This window comes from Mus caroli, unplaced genomic scaffold, assembly GCF_978045245.1.
Source record: "Mus caroli unplaced genomic scaffold, Mus_caroli_1 scaffold_7, whole genome shotgun sequence".
Classification (NCBI taxonomy): domain Eukaryota; kingdom Metazoa; phylum Chordata; class Mammalia; order Rodentia; family Muridae; genus Mus; species Mus caroli.
The window spans coordinates 33,615,474-33,636,318 of NW_028227262.1; the positions used below are offsets into that span (position 1 = coordinate 33,615,474).

Consider the following 20,845-nt stretch of genomic DNA (forward strand, 5'->3'; position numbering starts at 1 on the left):
TTATGTCAGAGTTTGAAAGCTAAACAGTCATCCCTGGTCAGTTCTTGACTGGAAGGATCTAAAACTTCAGCAGGAGGTGGACTGGGCCACCAGAACAAGCAATGTGGCCTAGAGAGGGGAGCCAGCTCCTACTCCCAAGCTGCAGGCAGACAAAAGCAGATGACTGTGGGTGTGAGCCACCTCCTCTTCCAATGGCAGATCGCCAAAGGGCAGTTGCCAAGGCCCAAGCTTACCTCACACCCCTGCTTCCAGCTTTACCCAAAGACGGAGAAAAAAAATAATTAAAAAAAAAAAGGCCAGATGGCCTTGATCCTGAAACAAGAGGAGACAATTGGACAGCTTTGAGAAGACTGTAGCAGCCCCTAACTCAATTTCTTGCCTATCATCCCGGTGAAGTGTCTGCAAGGGATGCTGCTCTGTGTCTGGTTAATGGGAGCAACCAGACGTCTGGAGGCAGACAAGGATCCCAGTCACAGGATTCATCCGAAAGACATGAAGGGAGAGGAGGGGGTCACAAAAGATAGGCTGTAATTTCAGGATCCATTAGAAAGACCACATGATGCAAATAGATGCCACACCCAAGGCTAGGGTGCAGCTCAGTGGTGTAACATATAGGATTCAAGCCTCACCAAACAAACAAAGCAATTTTATTAATTACTTTTCTTATTACTATGACCATTTCTGTTATAAAATATCTGATAAAAGCAACTTCAGGAAGGGAGGGCTCACTTTGGCTCACACTTTGGGTAGAGTCCATCATAGTGAGAACTCATGATGGGAGGAGCATGCGGTTGGCGCTTTGCACCACCAGACAGGGACAGAGAGATAAATGCCATTGCTCTGCTCAGGCCAGGATCCCCGCACCACAGAATGGTGCTGCCCACATTTGAGGGTGGATCTTCCCAAATGAAACCCATCCTAGAAGCTCCCTCACAGGCATGCTTTGTCTCTTAGGAGATTCAAGAGTCCAACAAGGCAGCGAGCAACATTAACCATCGGAGCAGCCCTTTGTCTGAGCTGCTGCCTGGACTCAGAGCAGTACTCCATGCTTTCTAAGTACCATCTCATGTAATCCCCACTACGACCCTACAAAGGAGATCCAGTGGGCCTTCTGAAGAGAAGGGGATTCAGGGTCACAGTAGAGGGCGCAAGGTCACCGCTGGTCAGCAGCACAGCAGCGGTTTGAACTCAGTGCTAACCTCCAACCGCTTTCCATTTTCTTCTTCTGTATAGCTAGCTGCGCCTGTACATCACTGCCTGCTTTGGCCTTTAAACAGAAGAAGACAAATCCTTTCTCTAACTATAGAGCTTGATAATCTCCCCTGCCGAGTCCAGGGGAAGCAGGGATCTGCAAAGCCTAGCTACCCACTTCTATCTCAGTTCCCACTCTGCACCCGTGAAAGCGGCATGGCCAGCTTGAAGATGGCTGTAGGGCCCAGACTACAACCTAATGAACATTGGGAGCTTTGAAGGGTGCCTTTTACCTGAGAGTTGTCTGAGCAACTGCCTTTAGTTTAGCATCAGAGCTCTCTGCTGTTTGAATTTGCCCCGGGGATCTGCAGGGACAAAGCTTCTATTTGAGTCATGCTGAAGTGGCCACAAGCACAGCCATTTCATTTCCTATGTTGTTTTTTTAAAGGACCCAGTGACATTTTGAACCAGCTGGCAGGTTTTTGTACTTTAAGAAAAGTATTTTCTCTAGTTCTTACTCCGTGCCTCCACCCCAGGGCACCCCCTGGCTCAGTCACCTCCACCACCAAGGTGACTCTGGCCCTGTCTGGTCTTCATACCCCTGGCTGAGCTCAGAGGCTGGAAAGCCCCAGCAGGAGAAAACAAAAGGTCTCTTTCCATAACGAGAAAAAAAGACTGAAAGGCAGACGCCACGAGGAGGACAAGGTGAGATCTTTCCAGACCATCAGCCAGCAAAGGCCTAGCATCAATCCTGTCTCTGCCCTTTAATGGCCCACCACTCAGAACGTCTGGCTGAGAGCCAAAGCGAGCCGCAGACTTCAGATTTTCAGATGGCCAACAGGTTAGCAAAGCAAGAAAATGAGGATTTCAATTTCCTTTTTTTTTTTTTTTTTTTGAGTCTTTGTAAGCTAATGAGAAAACCTCTTCCCTGAGGGTTAGAGCTAGCTAATGAGCTAAGCAATGACTGGATTCTGTTGGATTCTGTAGTAGATTCCAAATTCATCTGTTTGCTTGCATCCATCCATTTGGGCTGGGATCCAGCTCACTAGCAAGTTTACAGGCAAGCTCCTGGTTATGGCTCAGCAGGAGAACACTTAGCTAGTTCCCAGCATGCACAAGGCCCTGGGTGTAAACTCTAGCACCAAAATAAAACAAAAACAAGCCAGTTCTTATTAAACCCTCTTGGTTTCTTCTTCAAAGCCAGTTGTGATGTTTCAGAGAGCAATGGCGCACTCCCTCTTTCTTCTCCTGTCCAGTATCCCGTGACACCAACCGCTCACAATCTTCCACTCTGCTCAGGTAGACTTTCAGGTTATTTCCCCATGGTCACTTCAGTTAGTATTGTTGTGAATATCACTGCATCAGTGTCTTCATGGCTTTTATTGTTGTTGTTGTGTTGTTATTGTTGTTGTGTTGGGCACATGTATGTCCCATTTTGGTAACCACTATCAAATTCTTTCCCATTAGCAATTATGTAAGACTTCCAGGGCTGGACACATGAGGTCCTGGATTTGATCCTTAACACTGGAAACAAGGCAAAAGGAAGGATGAGAGGCAAGGAAGAGAGAGAGAGACAGAGAGACAGAGAGAGACACAGAGGCAGAGAGAGACAGAGAGAGAGATTTCCAGTTGCTCTGTCTTTGCTGACTCTTAGGTCTGTTTATGCAGGCGAGTGGATAGCAGTAGTTTTGTTTTTGTTTTTTGTTGTTGTTGTTGTTTTAATTTGGAGAGTAGGCATTTTGTTTTGTTTTGCTTTCTGCAGTGCTGAACATCAAGCCCAAGTCTTCACTGTGCTGAGCGAGTGCTAGACCACCGAGTTGCACCTTGGTACTCATTCATTTTAAATTCTACTCCACCAGAACTAATGAAATTGAATGCCTTCTCAAAGTGCTTGTCCATTTTGACCTCTTCTTGATAAGGTTCCTATTTAGGTCTCCTCCTCCTCCTCCTCCTCCCCTTCCTCTTTGTCTTCTAAGTGTTGTGCCTTTCTCTTATTTATTTGCAAAAAGTTCTCCCAGTGTTCTGGATGCAAATCCTTCAATGGACATATGCACGCCCATTGCATCCTGCTCCCCTGCCCACCTGTCCAGACGTAGAACTCTCAGGTACCTCTCCAGCACCATGTCTGCCTGCATGCCACTATGCCTTCCACCATGACAATAATGGACTAAACCTCTGAACTGTAATCTATTCCCAATTAAATGTTGTTCTGTACAGAGTTGCTGTGATCATAGTGTCTCTTCACAGCAATGGAACAGAGACTAAGACACCGCCTTTAAGCTGATGTAGGTGCTTGTCACTGATGTAGGTGCTTGTCACTGTGGTCAAATCCATCTAACACACTGCAGGGCCATTTGCTGTAGGATAGTTTCTTGCTCACAACGCCCTTGGTGCTCTAGTGAACCAGGATCCTGATCTGAATCCACATCCACATTAAGTAAACTGAAAACCAGCAAACCATGTCAGTTTCAGGGTGCTTCTGAGTGCAGAAGACAAAGCAGGTTTGATTTGTTGGCTGGTTATATTTATAGGTTCGGTTGGTTGGGTTGAGTTGGGATTTTTGGTTTTATTTTTTGAGATGGGCTCTTTCTATATAGTCCTGGCTGTTCCTGTGCCCACTGTGTAGACCAGGCTGGCCTGGTATTTACAGAGATCTGCCTACCTCTCTCTGTCTCCTGAATGCTGGGATTAAACATGTGCACCAGCCAGCCTTCATTCATATATATAGAGAGGGAGGGGGGGGAGGAGGGAACCACCAGTCTAGATACTCAACAAACATAGGTAGATAAAATGGTTTTATACGTTTAATCTGGTTCACCTCTCTTTCATGCTCCCCCTAGTAGAATTAGATCCTGGGTACCCTAGGAAGAGGTCTTACTATTATCCCTTCACTATAGACAGGGGAAACCGTGAACCAGGAAGTAGGGCAATTTACAGCTAATTATCCAATGGACCTGGCATTCATGGTTTTTGTAGTAGCTGTGCTGTGGGTTGCACCCAAAGCCTTATGCACACCCGGCAAGCACTCTGCCTCCGGACTATGCCTCAGTCCTGGGTCCAAGATTTGAACCCAGATATGTTTGACCCCATTCCAGGCTCTGCATTGCCCTAATTGCACTACCCCAGGGAATTCTCCCTAAGAATGAAGCTTCTGGAAGAAACTGCGGGTCTCTCCCTGCAGCAATGTTCTGGCTTCTGGTTGGAATATAAAGAGCTCCCAGGTGAAGGGCAGGGCTGTCATCCACCCACCCATCCCTCCTGTGCATTGTCTGCCTACACTGTTACATTTTCCTAAGCCTTCAGCTTTCCTCTGCATTTCCCTCCCATGGCTTCTTTTTTATGGCTTCAATATAAATAATTTACCAGGAATTGTCATGCCCTCAACTGCTCAGACTGTAGAAAAACCAACTTCTGAAAATCCACAGTGTAATTGAATGTTTGAAACACAAGTACCCTTACCTCTAAGAGTTCACAACGGAGACAGAAGGGGGCTGCCACACCAGCCACTGTGTGGAGTGTGTGGGGCGGTGCATCTCAGAGCCTGCCTCCGGGGGCTGTGTAGGGGGTGGGTGGGGGGATGCTGTGAACAGATGCAGGGCTGTGCCTATGATTCTCATTTCCATGGGTGACTGCTGGCCATGCTAACAATTCCAACCCCGAGCTTTTCTGTGAAAGCTTACATCTTTCTTAGTCGGTGAGCTGCTTTACCTGTTTCCCTAAGCAACCAGCCTTTGGGGATACAAACTACAAAGAGCAATGGGAAAATAGTCAGTTTATTGACCATTTCCTCAAACAAAACAGTCAGCAGGGACCCCTGAATTTTGCCACCACCCAAAAGTCACCAAGTGCAGAAATTCTCTAGGGAGAAAATCTCTAGGGAGATTTGCAGTCATCCAAACAGCACCCATCTCTTAGCACTGTAGAGTCTCCAATGTCCATCAGCTGTGGTAGTGCTGTAGACTCAAAAGGGACTCCTCCTGTCCGTCCTACTCAAGGTCTCAGACAATACCTCTTAATGTCCCTAGTGAAGGGTAATTTCCCAAGCTGTCATGAACAGAAACTTTCATAAGATACAATTAAAATGAATTACTAGGAGGAAAATTTAAAGACATGAAATAAAAGCTCTGACATTTTATTAAATAGATGAAAAATTACTATCCAATTGCTCTAAAATTTTCTAAGCACTTCTTATTTCAATTCTTATCTTGTCCCAGGCCAATTTCAAATGGTTTACAGACCAGTGCTGCTCCACAGATCACAAACAAGCAACCCTTTTACCAAGACACAGAAAGCAAATGTGTGGCGTACGTGCCACCAGCCACCCATACTGTAACCAAAGCAGACATTACTAGTCGATCACAGTGCCCATTCTTCATTGGGTCCCCAGATTCCTTTTCAGTGTGTTCCATCATCAGAATGAGTGTACAAAATGAAAAACGGGTGTCCTTGGCTCCTTTTGTCCAGAGTCACATTCTGTCTTTTTTGATAGTGAAAAAGAATGTCCTGATCTCCCACCGACCTTTCCTCCCTGTTCTGCCTCATCTGGAGAAGTCATCCCTGTCATGGGATTCATGGAGGGAAGACAGAGTAATACAAACCTCAAGTTGCAAAGGAAGAAGAGACCAAGTGAGTTTCCCCTCTAGTTCTATTTTCAATCTCTTTAAAACCTTCTGGAATGGTCTGATCGCATGCTTGGCATCTTGTAGTAGAGGTGCCATATGTGGAGCACCTGCAATGTTCCTGGCCTTGTTTTTGGTGGTAATTTTTGCTATCTTAAGTCATTATGTAACAATCCCATGAAATAGCCGTCATGCTGACCCCACTTTAAACAGATGGTAAAGCTTAGAGAGGGGAAAATGACTAATTAAGGTCACAAGGTTAGAGCTACAGCAGACATTGTTACAGGGGTGTGCTGCATGCCAAAGGTGGTCAACTCCTTGCAGACTCAGTGGAGAAGAGGAGCTCTAGTTTCCCCTGTAGGTGACCCTTTACAATTCACAGCCTTCTCCAAAAAGTAAACCAAGCAGGAGATGCGACACTTCCTCTCCTTACCCCTAGAGGGCGGTAGCGGGCAGACCAATGCTCAGCCCCGCCCAAGCTCAATGCTGTTTATCTTAAACATCATAATTTAAGGGGCCTGGAGGGATAACAGTGGGTGTCCACTCCCACCGCCCTGTGGGTGTTGCTGCATTTCCCCGACAGTATTCATTTGCTTCTTGGGGTCCTGGAAGCCTGACATTTTAAGGTAGGAGTTAGAGTGTCCACCCAGAATAACTGATGGAATGAGTTAGTATTTTAGCAAAATCATTGGCTGGAGAATTCACCCATCTGGCCGCAGCAATCTGGCTTCCTAGACAACTGCAGAAATAAATAAAGCCAAATAGGCGAATGATAACAACAACCAGTACTATTTATTGAACTCCATATGCTGAGTACTGCTGAGCAGATATATGTAAACCTAAAACTAGACAGTATTCATTCTCTCCCCATTCGGCAGGGGAGGGAAATTCATTCTTTGAGAGACTGTTTTTCCCCACAAGACCCTGAAGTCGTTTTGGTATAGAGGCAGATGAATAAGGTGGGCGATGGACATGAATCACAGCTGTATTTATGTAAAATGAAGCGGATGACTTCAGAATAATGAGAACAATTTTGTACGTGCTTTAGAAACTCGATCTGAGGACTGCTGAAGAGAAAGCTCTGGAAAATTTCTGAACAGTGGCAACCCTCCAAAAGAGTATTTGTATTTTAGGATCCCCCCCCCTTTCCAAAAAGCAGCCTTTGTTTGTTTTCTGGATTACAGAGGCTATTTATCATTACTGTAGAAGGTAGAAAATAGAAAAACTAAAAACAAAATCATTAAAGCTCTGTCTAAGGTCCAAGGAAAACAATTCTTGTTTCCATTGTTGATATTAAAATTACGCTGTGCCGGGTGGTGGTGGTGCTCACCTTTAATCCCAGCACTCCGGAGGCAGAGGCAGGCCGATTTCTGAGTTCGAGGCCAGCCTGGCTTACAAAGTGAGTCCAGGACAGCTAGGGCTATACAGAGAAACCCTGTCTCAAAAAAACAAAAAGAAAAAAAAACCCACAAAACACTGCATTACATATTTTCTTAGTTATATATTTCTTGTATATCTCTGATTATTTCCTTAACACAAGCCTCAAAAAATAGAATGTCTGGTTCAAAGGCTATATATGTTTCAAAGCTTTGAAATGCATTACCAGCATGGCTAAGAGAAGAATCTTACCAAATTTTAAGGTGAGTGTTTTGATTAATTATAAGCCAGCCCTTGTAATATTTGGGAGCATTTTCTTGTTGGTGGATTGCTGATTCGTGACTTCTGCTTTTTTTTTTTTCCATTAAATATTTTTGGTACTTTAGTGAGTTGGTTAGTTTCCTGGAGGCTGCTTACATACTAAAGAAACCCTTTAAACTAAAACCCTTTAAAGGGTTTAAACTAACCCTTTGTGTATCTTGGTTTGTGCTTTCCCTCACTTGTTGTTTGCTTTTGAAAGGTATGGATTTTGTTTTGTCTTTGTTTTTCCAATGCTAGGACTGGATCCTAGGGCCTTAGACATGTTGTTTACCCAGAAGATCGCACACTAGCATATGTTGAAAACTAGCAATGCATGGGGCAGGCCTTCAATAATTTTCAAAGACTTTTCTAACTTTTTCTTTGACAATTTCATACATGTATACACTGTATCTTGACTGTAACCAACCCAAGCCAGGCCTGGAGCCTCCTAACCCCTTCTTCCATCCATGCTGGAATGCTGAGGGACTTGATCTTGTTCGGGGAACCATAGCCACAGTGAGATCACCAGTGCAGTGGCTGTGCCATGGCGGAAGACAGCATTTCACAGCGCTCCTCCCCGCCCTCCAGCTCTCACGTTTTTTTTTCTGCTGCCTCTTCCTTTTTGTGTGTGTGTACATGTGGGGTGTGGGGTGCACATGTGTGCACCTGCATGTGTGTGCATGTGTGTGTGTCTGTGTGTGTGCATGCACGAGCATGTGAGCGTGTATATGGGTGTGTGGGTGGGTATGTGTGTGTGCATGTGTGTGTGTGCACGTTTTGCTTCTTCACAGTAGGGTCTGTAGAGCTCTTTCTACATTGCATTTGCTCTGACTTATATTCCTTTTCTTCCTTTCTCAAGACTCATTTTATTTTTAATTCTGTGTATGTATATGTATCTGTGGGTGAGTATGCATCAAATTTCTTGGACTGATGGTACAGGCAGTTGTAAACTGCCTGATGTGGATGTCTCAACTGAACTCAGGTCTTCTATAAGAGTAGAACCAATTCCCTATCTCTGAGCCATGTTTCCAGCCTCCTTGTTGATTTATTGAGAAGCATTTCCTACACAGAGATGCATAATCACTGGGGTGAGTGTACTGTTTGGAACAACGTGTTTTGGGATGTAGTGTCTGAACAGTTACATTGTTTTTAAAGTCTCATATGTCAGGGTTATACTCTTAAATTCATTCATTTGATTCCCCTCCCCGTCATTAAATTCTCACAAACATCTGGTGAGTCCCTATCCTACTCATGTTTCTATTGATGTGATAAACACCATAGCCAAAAGCAGCCCGAGGAGGAAAGGGTTTATTTCAGCTTATAGTTGTAGTTCATTATGAACAGAAGTCAAAGCAGGAACTGAAGCAGAGGCCATGAGGAGTTCTGCTTACTGTATTGTTCTCCATGCTTGGCCCAGTTTGCTTGCTTATACAACTCAGAACCACCTACCCAGAACAGCATTACCCACAGCACATGGGCCCTTTCATTTTAATCCTCACTCAAGAAAGTACCCCTCAGGCTTGCCTGCAGGCCAATCTGATGGAGACATTCTCTCAATTAAGGTTCCCTCTTATTGGAAGATTGCAGCTTCAAGTTGACAAGAAGCCTGCCCAGCATAGTTCCTCTATTTGTCAGTAGCTGGTGATGCAGAGATGCAAGTTCAAAGCATTTGTGGACACACTTAATCTTCTTCCACATTGGCCATGGTCCAACTTGACAACAGATGAAGCCACAGGAAGAGGAGGGGGACTTGGCATAGTTCTCCTAACCCTTCTCCGATCCTCGACTTCCAACTGTCCCTTAAATGCCAGTGTTTCCTGGAATTTGTGTCCAGGTTTTCCCTCACACTTTACAAGGTGTACAATGACACCCATATCTAGCATCAGAGCTCTGTGTGCTGTCTTCATGCCCACATGGGACACGGATATCAAACCCACATCCTCCGATCGATCAATTGCATCTCCAAACACACAACAAAGACCCTGTTCTGGGTCATTTTGACCTTGTTCTTGAATTGCTGCTCAGCCTCCAAACTCCACCTCTTGCTTTCTGTCTGTTCTCCACAGCAGCCAGGAGATGGGGAAGGGGGGGGGCACCAACTGTGTCACATGCTTCCTTTAAGACCTTTTAGTCTTTGCTCATCGGCCTCAGGGTGAAAAATCACGCTTCTTAGTCTGCAGACCTCTTACAATATGACATCCTTATACTCATCTGTCTGTAGTCTCTCCTGCTCCTCCCTCCTCCAACCACGCAGACATAGCTCTGGATAATGCAAGCTTTCTCTCAACTCCTGAGCATTTGAAGTATTGCTTCTTCTGCGTGGGACTCTTTCACTGGACACCTTCATCTGACTAAATCCTCTACATCCACAAGGCTTAAGTTAGAGACAACTTCCTCCAGGTAGCATCATTCAAAATTCCCCTTCATGCTCAGTGCTCGATCAAATAGCTGGCCTCTGTTCTCGTTCTCTCTCTCTCTCTCTCTCTCTCCCTCCCTCCCTCCCTCCCTCCCTTCCCCTCCTTCTCCTCCTCCTGGTCCACCTGCTCCTCCTCCTCCTCCTCTTCTTCTTCTTCCCTCCCTCCCTCCCTCCCTCCCTCCCTCCCTCCCTCCCCCCCCCCCCTCTGGCTTAACAACATCAATGCTGTGCCTATTTACCTGTTTCCCTTCTTCAACCAGTGGCACAGCTGCACAGTGCATCTCCCAAGAGACAATGATGTTGAGAGTGACATCAGCCCACCATGAAGAGCAAGAAGACTGGGTCCTTCTTCACGTCTGTGTAACAAAACATACTTGCCAGGCAGTGGTGGCGCACGCCTTTAATCCCAGCACTTGGGAGGCAGAGGTAGGTGAGTTCGAGGCCAGCCTGGTCTACAGAGTGAGTTCCAGGACAGCCAGGGCTACAGAGAAACTCTGTCTCGAAAAACAAAACAAAACAAAGCAAAACAAACAAACAAACAAAAAACCAGAACATACTTATTGAATACCAGAACATACTTGGAGTTCAAGAGTAGCTTGGGTTACAAGAGGCACTATCTCAAGAAGTAAATAAATAAACAAATACATAAAAATAAAACAGGAGCAGGTGTGCTGGCTTGGTGGTTAAGAGTACCAGCTGGCAGCCGGGCGTGGTGGCGCACGCCTTTGATCCCAGTACTTGGGAGGCAGAGGCAGGCGGATTTCTGAGTTCGAGGCCAGCCTGGTCTACAAAGTGAGTGCCAGGATAGCCAGGGCTATACAGAGAAACCCTGTCTCGAAAAACCAAAAAAAAAAAAGAGTACCAGCTGGCTACTTTTGTAGAGAACCTGGGTTTGATTTCAAGCACCCACATAGCAGTTCTCAACAATGTGTAACTCAATTTTCAGAAGATCCAACAGCCCTCTTCTGACCTCCACAGGCACCAGGAACTCTCAAGGGACACATACATACATGTAAACAAATGCTCGTACACATAAAATAAAAATAAATATTTTAAAAGAGACTATAACTATTCTAAAAATAAAATAAATCTGGGCATGTTGGTTTATGCTTTTAAGGCCAGTACACAGGAGCTAGAGGCAAGAGGGTCAGGAGCCTCAGCTCCATATTGAGGTCAAGGCCACACTGAGTTGAGACCCTATCTAAAAATAATAAATAAATTCTTAAAATAAAAACAAGAGCACACTTGTTGGCTTTGGGGATGGGCAGGTATGTAAAAGGTGGGTGGGTGAGTGGGTGGGTGGGTGGGTGGGTGAGTGGGTGGGTGGGTGGGTGGATGGATGGGCAGATACAGAACAGGCTCCTTGGTCTCCATGTCCATTGGTGTGGCCAATCAAAGCCCACACTCTTCATTGTCCCTACCATCTCTCATTTGCTTTCCCACAGTCAGTTTATTACCCTCTCTTCCTTCCAAGACAAGTCTGACTCATACCCAGAATTCATTTGCTTGTAGTCAAGACATGCATTTTTTAATTGGCGCCCCAACTCTAAGATGGAATCAGAAATGACAGATTATACCTAAGGTTTTGTTTCTGATAGCACTACAAACTAGCCAGGCTCTTGCCTGTGCTTTCAGGAGCACAGACGATTTGACGAGAAAGCAGCCTGAATCTTCCTTTCCCTCTCTCTCCCTTTGTCCACTGTCTAAAGTGAAATTGCCTTTGGAAAAGTACCGACATTTTCCCCCTTGTGTGAAGGGGGAGGAAGTTCTTGGAAGAATTCTGCCCGAGATTTGAGCCTGGGAGGGGTGTTTCTCAGTTGCAGCCACTCGCCTAGCAGGTGCAAGACCCTGAGTTTAATCCCCAGCACTGCCAGAGGGAACACGGAAGTCTCCTGAATCAGATCCAAGGCTCCCTCTTAGCCCTAACATTGAATCTGGTTATAAAACAGTCACTATTATGGAAAGTAGCATTGTTTGTGACTTAGACATTCTTCATTCTGTTTTTCTACATTTTCTAAATCTCTCCACGAACATGTGTTGCTTTTTAATGAGAAAGGAAACATTGCTGTTTTAAAAGCCAATCTGTACATTACAATCCCATAAGGCTATAAAACATACAAGTATATCTAGACACACACATACACATAAATCTTGTAAGTATGTTATATACGTCTATAGTTATAACTCCACAAGAAAGCACAAGAAGGCTCAGCATCAAAATATTAGCAAAGATAATCTCTGTGTGTGGTAAGGCTCTAAATAATTACAATTTCCTTCTATTTGCTAAAGTGTCTATATCTATATATCTATATATCTATATCTATAGATACAGATATAGATATAATAAACATGGTTTATGTGATGGTTACTCTGTCAACTTGAGAATCACCTGGGAGGGGCTATCTGATTAGGTTCATTGATGAAGACCCACCTTTACTGTGGGTGGGACCGTTCCCTGGGCAGGAATCCTGGATCCTATAAAATGGAGAAAACTCACTAAGCAGACACATTCATCACACTCTGCCTCCCGACTATGGATGTAATGTGACCATCTACGCCCCACTCCTGTTGCTGCCATGACTTCCTGCCATGGTGGGCTGCAACCTCTTGAGTCAAAACAAGACAAAACAAAACAAAAAAGCCTTTTGTCCTTTGAGTTGACTCTACCACTGCAACAGGAAAGTAAGATAGTTAATAATCAGAATAATATTTTTAATAATTTGAGGCCTTTTTCATGTCAGCATCAGAATTCTCTTATCTGTCAGTATCGTTTAAAGCCATTTTTCTTTTTACTTCCCCCCACCACCACACCAAAAGCTAATCTTGTTTTTCTGTCATGTTGTACCGCAGCATTTTACATCTCCCGTGGAGGACTGAAACCTGAGGGGCTTCCTGAAAAGCTGCCAGATGAAGCCTCGGGTTCAGGGTCTGGCTGCAATCATGTTCTAAATAAAGACTAGAAACACACGCTGCCCTTCATTACATAACAGCTGAGCTCTTGCTAATGCATGGCACTCTTCTCTCTAAATTACCGACTCCCTGTGCATCAGAATCAATCCTCCCTTCGTGGCTGTTACGGTTTGAAAATAAAATGCCTTATACATCCCCAGCTCCTGGAACTTTTTTTTTTGAGAGGTGGGTAGGGGGGTTGGAAACCTTAGGACATAGGACCTGGCTAGAGAAACTAGGTCACTAGGGACTGGTTCATGGGGATATTTTGTACCTGGCTTTTTACTGTTTCCCTCTCTCTGCTTCCTGTCTTCCATAAGGTGAGGGAAATCTTCTGCCCACACCCCTGCTGCCACCACGTTCTGCCTAAGTTCATGGGGCTAAGCATGGGAATTGAGCTGTCTGAAACTGAGAGCCAAGGCAAAGCTTTACTCCTTTCAGTTGTTTCTATTGGATACTGGGAAAGTAATGAAGCCACTGGCTTCCCTGAGGGTTATAACACCACACAGACCGAGTGCAGACTCTGACTGCTGAGGGGAGAAGTATAGATTGATGGTAAAGCCTTTGCCTAGCAACTGGGAGGCCCCAGGTTCCACACTCAGCACACACATACACACACACACACACACACACACACACACACACAATTAGTGAAAGTAACAAATACCTCTCAAGGTCACTGTAAGAAGCAGTGAGGGCTGGAGAGATGGCTAATTAGTTAAGAGCACTGACTGCTCTTCTAGAGGATCTAGATTTGATTCCCCAGAAGCTACATGGTGTCTCACAACTGTCCATAACACCAGTTCTAGAGGACCTGATGACCTTTTCTGACCTCTGATGGCACTGCCTGCCCTTGGTGCACAGACATGCATGCGGATAAAACACCCATACACATCAAGTAAAAATTCTTAAAGAAGACCCAGGGAGGTGAAGCTCAGGAAAACTCCTAGGTTAGTTAACACCCATGCTTTGGGTATTGATTCTTTCTCAGAAATGTGTGTTTTGAAAAGGGCTGTTGGCCGCTTAACCTCTGTTTTCTCGTTTTTCCCCGGAGGGTGTTTCCGTTTGTCTCCATGCTGATGTAATGAACGTGAGGAAGAACTGTCCAGATGCCACTTCAAGGAGTGGCTTGTCCCTGCTGCCAGCTCCTGCACGGGCAGCTTGGAGACAAACTTGCACTGAAGACTGAGCTAAGGACCCAAGGGCCAGCCTGCTCCAGTCACTACAGCACAGCTCTGCAGGCATCAGCCAAGGCTGTTTGGTCTGCATCATAGTTCAACTTCTCCCTCTTCCAAGTCCTCTCCCTCCCCAGCTATTGATCCCTGATCAATATTCCACATGGCAACTCCATCTCAGCAGCTGTTCAGAGAGCCCAATTGGTGACAGTTAGTGTCCAGGGAGTCTGATAAAACAGACAACAGAGTAGGACCTCGATCCAGATGACTAACTAAAAGGTGAGGACAGACAGGCCCAAGCATGAAGTGACCCTGGTTTGAGTGTTACGAGTCCACCGGAAGGGACTTGGTGTGGGGCTCGTGTGTGGAAAGGATGCTCTAGCTGGTGTGCCATATGAGGCATGGGAGATGTGCAGGCAAGTTGTTGCCATAGAGACAATACAATTAGATGAAGGGTTAGTTTCCTGACTGCCATAATAAATTACCACAAACTTGGCAGGTTATAGGAACAGAAAAATGTTCTGTAGACCAGAAGTCCAATGTCTCCATGCCTGTTCTTCTGGGGGTTCTGAGGCAGAGTCTGCTCATTGTCTTTCTTCTCATGGGTTCTGAAGAAGCCTGGGGCTTCAGACTCTATGTCTGAGTTCACCTTTATTTGGTGTTATTTCCCAGGTCCTCTGGGTCCCAAATCCTCCTCCCTTCTCTCGTGAGGAAAGACATTTCTCCCCTGAAATAATACTCTTCTGGAGTATGAGCTCATGTTGAGGACTTTGAATCATATCTGCAATGACCCCATTGCCACCCTCAGATGTCTGTGATCGATTGATGTTAGAGGAGCCACAACTGAGCCTGCTGCAGATGCTTATTGAATAAATACGTTACTGTTAGAGCCTGTTGTTCCAGCTGCTCCAGAGGCTGGGACAGAGGATAGTTTGTGCCTGGGAATTTAAGGCCAACCTGGGCAATGGTGTGAGACCCTATCTCTAAAACAAGAACAACCAAAGAATAACCTTACTAAATGTGTGTGTGTGTGTGTGTGTGAGAGAGAGAGAGAGAGAGAGAGAGAGAGAGAGAGAGAGAGAGACAGAGAGAGAGACAGAGACAGAGACAGAGACACACAGAGAGAGAGAGAGAGAGAGAGAGAGAGAGAGAGAGAGAGAGACTGCTGAGTAAAAATCTGACATTGACAACTACCTGTGAAAGTCAAAGACCACCCCCCCACCAAAAGCCTACAAAAAAAGATGTCATCTATGGCAAGTAGACAGAGGCCAGACGAGATCCTGTACTTCATACCCAGAAGGGCCAAGCTCCAGAGAATATGAACTATGCAATCAAGACAAACCCATATGCCAGGGTTGAACCCTGCCTAAAAAAAAGGGGGGGTCATCTGACACTTGAGCTGGGGACATCTGGCCTGGAGTATCTGCCTGAGAAGCTCTAAGCCAGCAGCAGTAGCCCAGCCTTTTGCCAGCCAGAACAAGAGCTGTCTCTCGGGATCTGATGCTCCTCCCTTCCTGGCCATGAGACCCACATCTAAATGGGCTTGGTGAGGAAAGAGACTACACCCCCAGAGAGACACCAGGACAGCATGCATCCGCATTCAGACATAAGCAGAGCAGGAGAGTAACAATGTCTGGTTAGCAGGCCTGGGGATTTAACAACAACAACAACAACAAAAAGGTAAGGCTGGATTCTGGAGAGTTTAATAATTTCTAAGCACACTCTCAAAAAGCATTGTGGCCTGCCTGTAACCCCAGTACCTGGATGACAAAGACAGGATCAGTGAGAACAAGCTGGCTAGTTAACTAGCCAAACCAACGAGCTCTGGGTTCAAGTGAGAGACTCTGCCTCAAAATATAAGGTAAAGAGTGATCAAAGAAGACACCCAATGTTAACCTCTGGCCTCTAAGTGCTTACACATTAGCGCACACATGTGCATTCACACATGCAAACATGTATATACACGGGCATATATACCATATACACAAATACAAGCAAAATCATTATTTTTTAATGCTCAAGGAAGATGATGTGTCAGAGTCTGCAGAGAAACAAAACCAACAGAATACAAGCACCAAGAACTAGCTTACAATACTATAGAAACTGACAGGTCCTAAGATCTGCACTTGGCAAACAGAGTACTCAAGGGAGTTGGTGCTGTAGCAAGACCCAGGGGGGAAATGTCTTTAACTTTGAGTCTTAAACAGGAAAACCTAGGTATGGTAGCATGCACTAGTCACATAATAAGCTGATGCAGGTGGATCATATGATCACAGGAGTTTGAGACCAGGCTATGCTCCATAGCAAGCCCGTGACCCACAAAACAAAAATTCAGTGACAGATCTTCCATGTAGCCAGGACTGATGGCACAATACAAATGACTGAACTCCGGAACAATGGAGGCCAGGGGGTGGCAACCATTGCCAGAAGCCAGATGGAGATTATTACCCTTGGAAAGAAGCCCAAGGGGGAATGATTCAGGGAGACAATCAATGAAGGCTGCACAGACGATATATGTGTGCTACCTGAGGAAAGAAAATAGGGGTGACCTGCAGGCTTAGCACAAGGCTCCCAAGGGACAACACAACCCTATGCCCTCTTCCAAACCTGAGCCAGTTTGGAGGCCTTGAATTCCACAAACAGAGGGTGAGTTAGGACCCCTGCATCTCCACAGCAGCAAACACAGCGAGGACTGACTGCATCCTGCCCTGAAGGTACCCATGGCAACCATTCCCATCGCACTTCTCTGGAGAATGGAGGATACACTTAGAAGACTTGAGAACATGTGGTCTGAGCTGACCTGCAGTGTCCTAGCCTCCTCTGACAGAGCAGAGGACATATAGAAACACAGTCATAAATGGATTCCTGGGCCCAGAGACCAGGAAGATGGCTCTCCGTTCTCTTACCTCTCCCAGCATTTCTGCTTCCTCTCTCACCTCCCTCTCCCCCTCTCTTCAAGCTTAAATCTCTTCCCCTCTCCTTTCCTCTTCTCTGTCTCTCTATTGCACCTCTGTTTCTACAACCCTTATCCCTCATACACTCTCACCCATCTTAGGTAGTCAGAAGCTTTTGCATCAGTTCATAGAGCCCCACCCTTCTTCCAGTTATCTTCTATCGTGCCTGTCCTCAGTTCAGAAATTCTCTCTGGAGCTTCAGGAGAACTGCTTCAAGGTGTCCGTACCTGTCTCAAGCATGGTGGCAACTAGACTCTAATCACCAGAGTTCCCTGAATTGATCTAGAGACTCAGGGCAATCCTTATTGAAACTCAAGCTGACTTCCATTCAGAAACTGAAAAGCTGTCCTAAAATTCATGCAGAAATACAGGTGATTCCCCAATAGGCAAATCTACAGCAAAGCAAGGCTGTGTAGATGAACCTAAGGTCCCAAGTATAGATCAATGGAAGAGAATCAACTGCACATAATAAAACCTCAAGTGGACAACTGATTTTTACCTGGGTAATTCAATGAAGACCTGGCCATCCCTTCAACAAATGGTGCAAGACCAAGGGGAAATCTACATGTGTCCACAGTACACAAAAACTGCCAAAGATGGCTCAAAGACCAGAACTGAAGAGATAAAAATGGGTACTCGAATTTCCCTTCTCCATCAGGGAAATACAAGGCAAAACCATGAAATCCCACAAAAAGGGCCAAAATAAAAAGACTAAATATGATGGTTCTTTAAGAAATTAAACATGTCCAAGCGGGCTGGTGCAGGACAGTAATGCCAACAGTCAGGAGGCAGACTCAGGACGATCACAAGTTCAAGGTTAGTCTCAGCTACATAATTAAATGCTGCCTAGGTATGGTGAGTGTTTAGAATTGCCAACCTGACAGATTCTAGAATCATCTGGTGGGTGGACCTGTGGGCATACCTATGGGAGGACTTTCTAGATCTCATTAACTGAGGTGGGAAGACACCTCCCACTTCCACTATGGGTGGCGCCATTCACCTGGCTAAGGTCGTAGAGTGTGTAAGCAGAGAAGAGGAGCTGAGCAACAGTGTGTATTCACCCTTCTCTGCTTTCTGACTGTGAAGCCTGTGTCACCATGTGCTTCAAGCTCATGCTATCTTGACAGTTCCACCATGACAGACTGGACTCTCGAAACCACGAGCCAAAAGACGCCTCTTCTCCCCTAGGTTGCTTTTGTCAGAGGTTTTGGGGTTTTTGGTTTGGTTTTTTGTTTTTATCACAGCAACAGGAAAAAAATGAGGACACTGGGGTATATAAGACACTGTCTCAAAACAACAAAAAGAGAATTGAAGCAAAATTACCCTGTGATCTATCAACTTCACTGCTGGGAACTTAAAGCAGGAACATGAAAAGATGTCTGTACACCTACCTACAGAGCAGTGCTGTTCACGATGGTCAAAGTGTTGAAGCTATTGCAGTGTCTGTCTATTGAAGGGCTGTAGGACCTTGTCTGTTCAAACAAGGGAATGCCACTCAGTCCTTTTTAGAGCATATTTACTATATGTACAGTGCGCACACAACATGATGCACATGTAGAGAGGTCAGAAGACGATTCGAAGGAGTCATTTCTCTCTCTCCTTCTCTCCTTCTTCTCCTTCCATGGGGCTCCAAGGATTGAATTCAGGCTGTCACATTTGGTGACAAACACCATTACCTTCTGAGCCTTCCCACTCACTCTTCAAAAAGAAGGAGAGGCCGGAGAGATGGCTCAGTGGTTAAGGTACTTGCTACTCATACATGAGGTCCCAACGTGGGATTCCAGAATCCATGTTGTGGGTGTGGAGATCCATCTGTAATTCTAGCCTCAGAAGATGGAGACAGAGGATTCCCCAGATACACTGGCTAGCAAGACTGGGCATATTGACCAGATCTGGGTTTGATTAAGAGAATAAAGTGGAACAGTAATCGAGAGTGATTCCCAACATCAACCTCAGGACTCCACATGGACACACCCACTCTCCCATGCACCTGCACACACCCAGCATATAAAACACACTTGCACCAAAGGCCGTGGGGTGTTAGAAAAGAGATTCTGGCATGGGCCACCATATGGATGAGCCTTAAGGACATTGTGCTAGGTAAAATAAGCCAGTCAGGGGGAGGAAGAAAGATAAGTGCTAAATGATAACAGCACCTAGCATGGTAACACTGGTCAAGTAGACAGTTGCCCAGGCTGGGGGAAAAGAGGCTGGGGCATTCAGAGTTGAAGGGGAAAGATTCGCAGTTTAGGATGATGCTGGGCTTGGCGATGGGTGGTGATGGCTAAACAGCTTCACGAGTTACTTAACACCCCTGAGGTATGAGGTTAAAATGGAAATTTTCATAATATATATGTCTTTCTATAGTACTAAATAAATGGACTTTTACAGTTGCCTAAACTTACCCATGTCACTCCAAATAAACGAGCTGGGAGTGGCTCAGTAGGGTAAGCATGTTAAGGACCTGGGATTCTATCCATAACATGTCCATCCATGTATGATTAAAGATCAAAACATGTAAAAATCATGGGAAGAATCACAGATTGAGTCCTGCTCCCCCAGCTTGGAGTCTCAGGAAATGTCCCCTAATCACTTTAGTTACAAATACAACCCTAATAAAACATTCTCTTGCCTTTCAAAGGCTTCCCAGAACAATAAAGAACATTGGTTTCTTCCCTGTGGACTGGGATTATATGACTTCAGGGTGGACCCACAAGTTATTAGTTACAATATTTTTGGAGAAGGAGGGGATGAAATTTGTGGTGCTTACATAAGCTGCTGTAAGAGACAGGCAGCCTGTGAGCCTGTGGGAACAGTGAGGAGGTGGTTAAGAGCCAGTCACAGGGCAGCAGTTGGAGCTGGGGCCACTGCAGCCACTGCTTGAGAAGGAGGGAAGGACATCACACCTGAACAGACAGAGTACCTGAATCCCAAAAGTATCATCACAGCGGCATTCTGATGGAGGCATCGGGAGTTCTATCACAGCCAGAAGAGATGGCGAAACAGCTCCTCCCACACAGAGCTGTTCCCAGGACTGCTGATTTCCTAAGCCATTGGCTCTCAGTAGGCTTGTTAATGCACAGAGAGCTGGGCCACCAGAGATGCTGTTTAATAGGCTGGAGGAAACCAGAGAGCATACACCGAACAACCCCCTAGGCAAGGCCTCTGGTGTTGCTGCCTTGAGGACCACATGCTGAGAATGCTGCCATCCTGTGCTAGTGCAGACCGGGTATGGTCTGTCTGGCTCTGCTCCTGTCTGCCCATCTTATGTCCACTCATCTACCTCTAACCCCTTTCCCAGGTCCTCACTACCCTCCTTCCCCCCAAATAAACCCCCTTATGCCAGATCTGTTGCATGGCGTGATTTCTCAGGGGACGCCTAGGCATGGGTCTGCCAGGTACCCCCTTGCTGCATTATATTCCATAACAGAGTTCCAGAACCTCCTGCTTCCCACTGGTCAGACCCCAGCCTCACTGCGATACAGTCTCCCTGGGAGCCCAAGAAGGAAGCCACGTGACCACCAGTGTTCTCCCCACAACACCAGCTCACAGCCCTCCCACTGTTCCCTGCTCCTTCTCCTGTTTCTTTCCCTAGGAGAAGGATGGTGACCCAGCCTCAGTTCTACCCAGCCAAGGCCCCTCAGACTAAGATGAACACCTTACCCGCAAAGCCACCAGGAACCCTGGTTCAAGCCAATCAGTGCCTACTCTTCTCAGCTTTCTTCATTGGTCCAGGGGTGGTCATGTGACTGAATCCCGCCGTAGATAATGAACGAAGGAGTAACCTAGTTACTTGGATGAGGAAGCTTCTGCTTCAGTTGCCACTGGCAATCATCTCTGGCCAACTTGGAGTGTGGCTGGACC

General features: G+C 45.8%; 1 long non-coding RNA gene across 2 annotated transcripts; it reads right to left on the minus strand.

Moving 5' to 3' along the window:
• Positions 1 to 7,462: 7,462 nt before the first annotated feature.
• Positions 7,463 to 20,009, minus strand: LOC147003855 (uncharacterized). Of its 2 annotated transcripts, none has more exons than XR_015047574.1 (4): positions 19,905 to 20,009; positions 12,335 to 12,378; positions 10,143 to 10,259; positions 7,463 to 9,847 (listed from the first exon to the last, which is right to left on the minus strand). It is a non-coding gene; the product is annotated as an uncharacterized LOC147003855 (long non-coding RNA). The 2 variants fall into 2 exon arrangements; XR_015047575.1 differs by lacking the exon at positions 12,335 to 12,378 and adding an exon at positions 18,373 to 18,453 and having other exon boundaries at positions 19,905 to 19,980.
• Positions 20,010 to 20,845: the final 836 nt, after the last annotated feature.